This window comes from Pundamilia nyererei, unplaced genomic scaffold (assembly GCF_000239375.1).
Source record: "Pundamilia nyererei isolate P.nyererei 1_Seehausen unplaced genomic scaffold, PunNye1.0 scaffold00084, whole genome shotgun sequence".
In the NCBI taxonomy this organism is placed as follows: Eukaryota; Metazoa; Chordata; class Actinopteri; order Cichliformes; family Cichlidae; genus Pundamilia; species Pundamilia nyererei.
Genome location: NW_005187485.1, coordinates 2,159,387 through 2,167,484, shown reverse-complemented (window position 1 = coordinate 2,167,484; position 8,098 = coordinate 2,159,387). Strand labels below are relative to the sequence as shown.

Below are 8,098 nucleotides of genomic sequence, written 5' to 3'. Positions count from 1 at the left end.
AGAGAGGATAAATAATACATGCTTCCTCTTTTCTCTCCCTTTAAGGAACATGACAGATTAATTTAATTGGTTCCCTGTCAATCCTACAGCTTCATCAGCTCTGCTGTGCAGAGCTGCCGAGTCTTGCAGGATTGATAGTGGATCCATTTTCTTATCTCTGAGATAATTACAGCATTGTTAATGCCCGCACATTCTCTCTTCTTTCACTCATACATACACGCACACATCAGGCCCCACATGCTTTAAGTAACCCTTTACAAAGTCTTTTTAGTGACTGCGTTACATTCAAAGTGACTAACCTCTTCAAATTTGCACTGGCTAGTTTTCTCCTCTTTTCCCAGCTAAAGTCATCTGACCTCTATTAGGCGCACAACAACAGACCAATCAGAGGTTAAATTCCGGGTTTACACATCATCTTTTTCGGGTTGTGATGCAACAATGAAGCATTAAAATGTTCAGAAAGGAGGAAAGGAGCAAAAGGAAGAGCAGATACACATTCCACTGTAACCATTATGCTCTACTTTAAACAGACGCTTTCTTTTGATCTCACTGGGTGAGATCACAGAGCAGTCAGGAAAACTTGATAACTAGCACTCATTTGAATTGACCGTTAGTAGGGGAAACAAGTCGCTGCAGTCAAATGCGGCAAGTGTGCGATAGCACTGACCCCGGCAGTGGCCCATTCGCGCTACAAATCAACAGTCACGGTTGAACGCTAACGCGGGATGGATAGAAAAAAAGTATTTATGAGCACCGTTATCAGGGAAGCAGCTTTCCCTTCACTTGGCGTGTTTCGGTGCGGTTGTGGAACAGCATCTACCGGTTAATTCACCTGAAAGCAAAGTGGCAATCTGTGTCTTAAGCGGAGAGTCGCATCGCGTCCCTGTTGCTCGGCTGCTTCTGTCAACAAGCCCCGCTTTGCCATAACGGCGGCTGCTTGCCTGCTACCAGATAACCGTAGGGGGGTCACTGGGCAGAAGCAACCCTCCAAAAATGACTATGTGGCTAAGAGAGGAAACAACAATCACTGCAATTGGTGTTTAGTTTTTTTTTTTTTAAAAACAAGTATTTTCACCTTACCTAGAGTGACTGGTCACCTCAATCAGCCGTGGCGCAAAGAGTCCGCAGGCAGAAAACTGATACCGACTCGATACAAAGTATCGCCGCTAAGTTAGCGGGCTAGCTAGCTTAGCGGGCTAACGATGGAAGGAAAAGGGGGGTGAGTATGGCTCTCTCTGTGTCGTCGAGAGAAGGCAGTTACCTAAGAAAACAAGCAAGGGATGAGGTGTTTCTCACGCAGCTACAGGAGCACCTTCCGGTGTCAAAAGGCGTGAACGGAGGAGACATCCATTTGAAAAGAGCGTGCGGTCGGACTGTCGGTGTCAGGCGGCTGTAGCGCTATGCGGTGTGAGCTCTCTCTCCCGGAGCGGACGTACAACCTCTGCCTGGGTCTGTGCGAGAGAGAGAGAGAGGGAAAGAGAGAGAGAGGAGCAGGGCTGCTGATGTGCGGAGCAAACACAGGCAGCATCACTGCTCATCCCTCCTTCGACTATCACAACCCGGAAGAAATACTGTAACTGATCCCTGTTTTTATTTTTACACAGTCCAAAAAAGAGAAAATTTCAGTTCATTGATCACCACTATTTATTTACGCATATTTTCATTGATTGAAACCTACTTGTTAGTGTGAATGATGCATTTTGGAGCTCGTGTGACGTGAGTGATGTGTTATAAAACAAACATTATAGAGGTCATAATTATAGTAATAATGATTTTAATAATAAGCCCAAAGTCAGATCAGTGAGATGGTGCTTGTAATGAGCCTATAATTATTAACCACGCGGTATAAATGAGCAGGGGGTGATTCCTGTGAAAACTTCTGGAACTGCAACACTTGTAACACGGTATTAACTGGCACTCTCCTTCCTACAGCTCCCTTGTGGGAAATATTTAGGAAGAAAACTAAGTAAATGTCTGTTTCTCATTTGAAATTAATGTCCAACTCAGGAGTCAGAAAGCACTGAGTATTGTAAATCTGCAAGGCATGGACTTTTTTTTTTAAATTTCAATTAAATTATTATTATTATCATTATTATTTTAACCAAAGAAGGAAGCTTTAAGCAACACACCTGTCAGGAAAGCTACTGTGTTTCCTTCAAAAAACAGCTCTTTTAACTCAATTGATCCTATCTCAACCTGTCACAAGACCAAAACAGAGAAAAGGCAATCAACTTCAGACTGCAAGACAACCCATGCAGGCACAGGGAGAACATGCAAAATCTACATAGTTAGGTTTCAGTCGGTGAGCAAAATTTAAAAGCAAACCCTTTTTGCTGTTTCATCAGTAGGGAAAAAAATACATTCTGAAACTTTGCAATGTTAAAAACCTGCCTTACTTACTGTTATAGCCCTTAGTTCATCAGCACAAGCTCTTTAATCTTTTACTGGGTGGGTTCATTTACATTTAGTAAGCCAAATTCAAGACATTCAAAAGCCTAAAGCAGATGCAGAAAGCCCTTCGTTTTCAACTAAAGCTTTGCAGAAAGTTTGGAATAATAATTGATTTAAGTGACTTTGAACGTGACGTGATTGTTGGTGCCAGAGGAGGTGGTCTGACTGTTTCAGAAACTGCTGATCTACTGGGATTTTGCAACCATCTCTAGGGTTTACAGAGAATGGTGTGTGAAAGAGAAAACATCCAGTGAGTCATTTTCTCTGGGTGAAAATGCCTTTGTTGATGCCAGAGGTCAGACAAGAATGGCGATGGTAATGCTGTGGAGGATATTTTCTTGGCACACTTTGGACCCCTTAGCACCAACTGAGCACTTCTTAAACACCATAGCCTGCTGACTGCCTCCATCCCTTTATGACCACAGCGTACCAATCTTCTGATTGCTGCTTCCAGCAGGATAATGAGCCATGTCACAAAGCTCAAACTCTCCCACTGGTTTCCTGAACACTGTGGTGAGTTCACTGTACTCAAATGGGCTCCACAGTCACCAGATCTCAATCCAGGAGAGCACCTTTGGGATGTGATGGAACAGGAAATTAACATCATGGACGTGCAGCCAACAAACCTGCAGCAGCTGTGCGATGCTATCACACAGGAGTGTTTCCAGCTCCTTGTTGAGTCTATGCCACAAAGAATTAAAGTAGCGCTGAAGGCAAAAAGGGTCCAAATAGGTATTAGGAAAATGACCAGTGAGTATATATCCGTAACGTATCTATCCCTAATAATAGAAGCTGCTTCCATCAGGGCGCTAGTTAACAGTGTCTTGAGGATGCAGGGAAGTTTAATATCAACTGGGAAATATTGCTGAAAGCAATATATTTTATCAGACCATTTACTCACATTTTTCATCCTTTCTGTCACAGTTTTAATAAAATATACAGTTTTATATGAATACATAGGAATAAACAGCAAATTGGTCATGAACTGATGGGAAGCACTAATAGGTAATTTTAAAAGAGGGCTACCTCAGCTTGTTTTTATAGGCCACTACTTGCACACATACCATCAATCCAGTGAGACCTCAGATCCAGCTAATGGCTTTTCATGTATTGCTATATAGAGAGGATAAAAAGCTGCACAGAAAAAAGAAGGAAAAGCAGAGAAAGGTGAATGGGCGCTTCTTTTCTGGCAAAAGGAAAAGGGAGAAATGGGACACGCTCAGTTACAAGAAGCTATAAATAAGATGTCAACAGTATTGCTCACCATTACCTGCTCCATCAAGAGAGTGTTTAGATGCCTTGACTGAAAACATAACCTTTTTTGTCACAATTTATTACCAGAACAAGAGAAGCAGTTGGGAGCGCTCACACCATTTCCAGTGCTGGGCAGAGCTAGCTGTCTGCCTCAGTGAGTTCATTTTCTTCAACTCATACCAATTTATTGCTCGCACATTGCCTACAACGGTAAATTCTGTTTCACATTGGCAAAGCAGACACGGGTGTAATTTTGAAAGATACACCGCGGTCAACATATGTTGTGCAAGATATGGTGTTGGTCCACTCTCTCAGGGTTGCACATGCAAATTGGTTTGTGTCAGCGCGGGTGCCAAACTCCTGTTGGACTTAATGAAGTCAGCGAGGAGCCGAGTCTCGTTTTTATGAGTCATCGCTCTACCTGCACAGACAGAAAACACTCTGCCTCGACTTGATGAGATGTGAATAGCAATACAGCTGCACTTCTAGGTCAGGACATGCACGGTGTATTCAAAAAGCAGCATTGAGCACAGTGAATGATTAAATATGTGATACACACACACACATGCTCAACCTATTTGCATTTTCCCCGGACAAGCTTGCCATCTTGTGTTAGTCATTATGCATTTACAAAAAGTTCCTACAATCTTGTTATTTTTTCTTTTCTATATTTAAATCTCACATGTGCAACCCCCCAAAACAAAACCAAAAACCCAAAAAACAAAACAAAACAAACAGATAAATAGCCTGAATCAGCATGAGATGCAAATAAACCAACAAAAAAAACCCCAGCTTAAAGCCTGTGGGATTGGGGGGGGACGACACTGCTGTTTTAAACTCAAACCTTGGAGTAGGAAAGGAGAATGTCACCTGCTAAAATATCACTGATGCACCTCTTAGAATGACACTAAATGCAATGCAAGCATTTGTTTATGCAATACAAAGTATAACTAAGGGGGAAAGGGGGTGGTTTTGTTTTGTTTTATTCATCTTTCTACTGATAGCACAGTCAACATTGGCCAGTTTTGGAGATTTTGCATATGCATTGATTATTGTATCCTAACCCAGCATCATTTCACAAAGTAGAAGATGTTATCTTTTAAGTTAAGTCTTAAGTCATGCATTTTGGTTCTTAGAGTTATTCTCTTATATGATTTCCATTTGTGTATGCCAAATGGTAAAAATCCATTAAAAGCTAGATGTAAACATAAACAAAACCTACCTTTACCTTTACAACAGGTTGCCGGTGATCTTGCGGATCTTATGATGGTTAAAGCAGCCTTTTTTTCAACTGTACATTTTTTTTTTTGCTTCAACACGTGCGCTCATTCATATCTAAGTGATAATCAAATATATACAAATGCACATAAGCTAGGAAGGATCCAGGCAGGCGTACAGGCCTGCTTGTGCTCAAACACACACAAACGCTATCCATTCCCATTAGAGACATTGACACACACCCAGCACCAGTCAATGGCCTGCTTACATAGATCAATAAGTTTTGCTTCAGGTTGTGGCTTACATGTTTGCCTCCCATACCACACAGAGCCACTAGAGCAGAGAGCTACCTCACTGGCTTACACAACGTTCTATAAAATTGCTCACAGCATGTGTGCATTTTTCCACCAGAAAATCCCCAATAAAAGCTTTTAATTATTTTTTCTCGTTTTTTTTTTAGCAACAGGATACTTGAGAGCAACAGAAAACAGCTTTCCTTGTTGAAAAGAAGAGCTCTGTGTGGCACCCAGGTGAGTTTAGGCTGTACGCTTGACAGCTGGTGCCAAATCTTTTACTTTGATGTTGGTGGTTCTGCCCTGCTGCTCCAGACGACTGTTTGACCAAATACAGCAGGTGATGTGTTCATTAGAAGTGGCTTGTGCAGGTCCAGTGCCCCACAGCTACATCTCATAACTTGAGCCATAAAACATTCATATATGTTTGCAATTGAGCTTAAGTAGAGTCTCTAGATATACTTTATTGATGTAGCTGGCAGCAGCAGTGTCTCAGTACTGAAAAATGAATGAGGCATTTGGAAAGACCTTCTGAATCAGCATTTCCCTGGTGAGCCTCGTCCTCCAGTCACAGTGAGGACGGGGAAAGAAAAGTAGCTGAGCAGCAGCAGTCTTCCTCTGTGTGTGTCTAAAATACATACACACAGCTTGAGTTCATCAAGGTCTTCCCAGCAGCTCGGAGGGCACCGAGTTGAATTTGGATGTGGTAGATCTTTGTTGTGTAAGCTGGCTAAATGCTGACAGGTTCTTCCCTGGTGGGCCAGCACAGAATGATGGATTTGCTGGAGGCACTTCCCCCTCAAAGGTGTTTGTGTAAAACACAGTGACTGAATGACAAGAGCACAAGCATGTACTTCCCAAGGCATGGCATAATGCTCTGATCAACAAGTAGATTACTGTAGACCAGTTCAGGCTGCAGACACACACTGAACAGCAACATAATTAAAAGCACCATCAGGTGAAGTGAATAACATTGATGTAGTGTTCCCAATGTCCCAGTGTATTCTCCCTGAATGATAAGCATATAGTGATAAACTAAATTTCATAAGAAAATGCTTGAATGAGTTGGGTCAAATTGTGCCCTTGACTGTTCAGTAGAAATTTATTATTATTTTACCATGCTCACTTGGATAGGCACATGTGAGGGGCAATGAAATGTATGGGAAGTAAAGGCGATTACATTTTTGGATTTCTTTAACCGCTGCATAAATATATTTCCTTTCTTGTGGAATTTCAGTGGAATACTGTGACGGGGTTGCAAGCAGTTAGTGCTTCATTTCACAAGGGAGAATGCCTGGAAACCACATTATATGATAAAGAGCAAATGGGCTTAGATTGCTTGGAGATCTAAAGCAGTTGCGGTTGACCTAGCTCTTGTGGACATACCATGACTGAGATGCCTGATAATCTGTACAGACATCAGCCTATATGTTTGTATGTAATTTGTAGAATGAGAGCAGATAGCAGCACAGAACCTTATGACTCAAGATAAGAGGCTGTAAGCTGGTGCAGAAATCTTTGCAGGAAGGAAAAAGTTAAGCAAGCAGTACTATGGATTTCTTAGGAAATAAGAGAAAGTCTAGTCCCACAGTTCATGTAATCTTATTGCCAAAAAGAGAAAAGAAAGAAAGAAATACTGTTGTCTTTGGAAATTTGTACGAACATATCTGGAGCTCAAATAGAGAATAAAACATCTGAGTGTGGAAAGATTACGAGTTTGTATAGTGTAATCAAAGCCTCCAAAGTAAAATGAAATGAGGTCACAAAAAACTCACTGTAACCCTTTGCAGCATTATTATTTGAGTCTACTGAGAATCTAAAAAAGAAACTTTCCTTAAATAGGGTGACCGGATACCAACAAACTGAATGTGGGCCACAGACTATTTATGTGGTGCAATATAGGACATGTTACTATTGCTGAGAGCTATTCTGAAAAATCTCCAATCTCTAACTTAAAAAAACCCAAAACAACAAAATTATACAAGTTAAAGGTTTAACAAATGTACTGCATTTTATCTGAATGCAATTTTCCCAACTCTTTCACTAAGAAACCACAGGAAGTATTCAAGAAAGCCTAAAATTTGCATTAAAGGTCTTATGTACACATGTACAAGTATGTACATGTGTCTTTGTGCATTTGTGTATTCCTTGGTTCTAATTCAATAATTCAATAACTATTAGCTGTTATTTCAGCAACTGTTGTGCGACAATAGCCGTTGAGTTTCGGATGCAACTCATAAATGTATTTTTGCAAGTTAGAGCTAATAAACATGAGGGTCATTGTTTCAATGAGTGCAAAGGGGCACAGTGATTAAAGATGCTGTACAGTCCCACGTATACTGGGCACCTGGCCGCCCTTCAGTATGTATTTTCACTCAGTATAACCCCTTTTTATAGGGATTCTTTATGGTTTGCCTCCAGTTGTGTGGTACCTCCTGAACAACACATGGTGGCAGCAATGTTCCACTGACAGGATTTTTTCTGTCACTGCTAAGCCTACTGACAGCTATATTGAAGGTGGTATTGGTTTTAGGAGAGTCAAGTCTAACAATCAAATAATAACGCATTCTGTTTCTTGGCTTCTTTCAGATACAGCGGATATGTTAACTTACATTCAAGAAGAACACTGACAACAGTACTGACATCCCTTTGTGATAATAGTTGTAATGTTTAACATTAAAATGTTCAATATTAATAATTTACTACTGCTCTTTTTAGTACAGGGTTGAAAATAATGAGCAATATTTTAAAATCCTTCAAAGGAATTAAGTTGAATTTAGAGAAGGCCCAAAAAGGGACACATTATCATTTTTCCATCTTATAAAATAGGCTGATTCATACTTATACTTAGCGGAGACTAACAGAGTCTCTACTAATTTGCA

General features: G+C 40.8%; 1 protein-coding gene across 2 annotated transcripts in view; it reads right to left on the bottom strand.

The window, feature by feature from the left end:
• galnt1 (UDP-N-acetyl-alpha-D-galactosamine:polypeptide N-acetylgalactosaminyltransferase 1) overlaps positions 1-1,533 on the bottom strand; it is a 62,543-nt gene extending 61,010 nt beyond the window's left edge. The window contains exon 1 of one of the 2 annotated variants that reach the window (XM_005738550.2): positions 1,081-1,533. The gene's annotated coding sequence lies outside the window, so the exon portion shown is untranslated. The remainder of the gene's footprint in view (positions 1-1,080) is intronic. The other variant, XM_005738551.1, reaches the window with a different exon arrangement.
• Between the last annotated feature and the right edge of the window lie 6,565 nt (positions 1,534-8,098).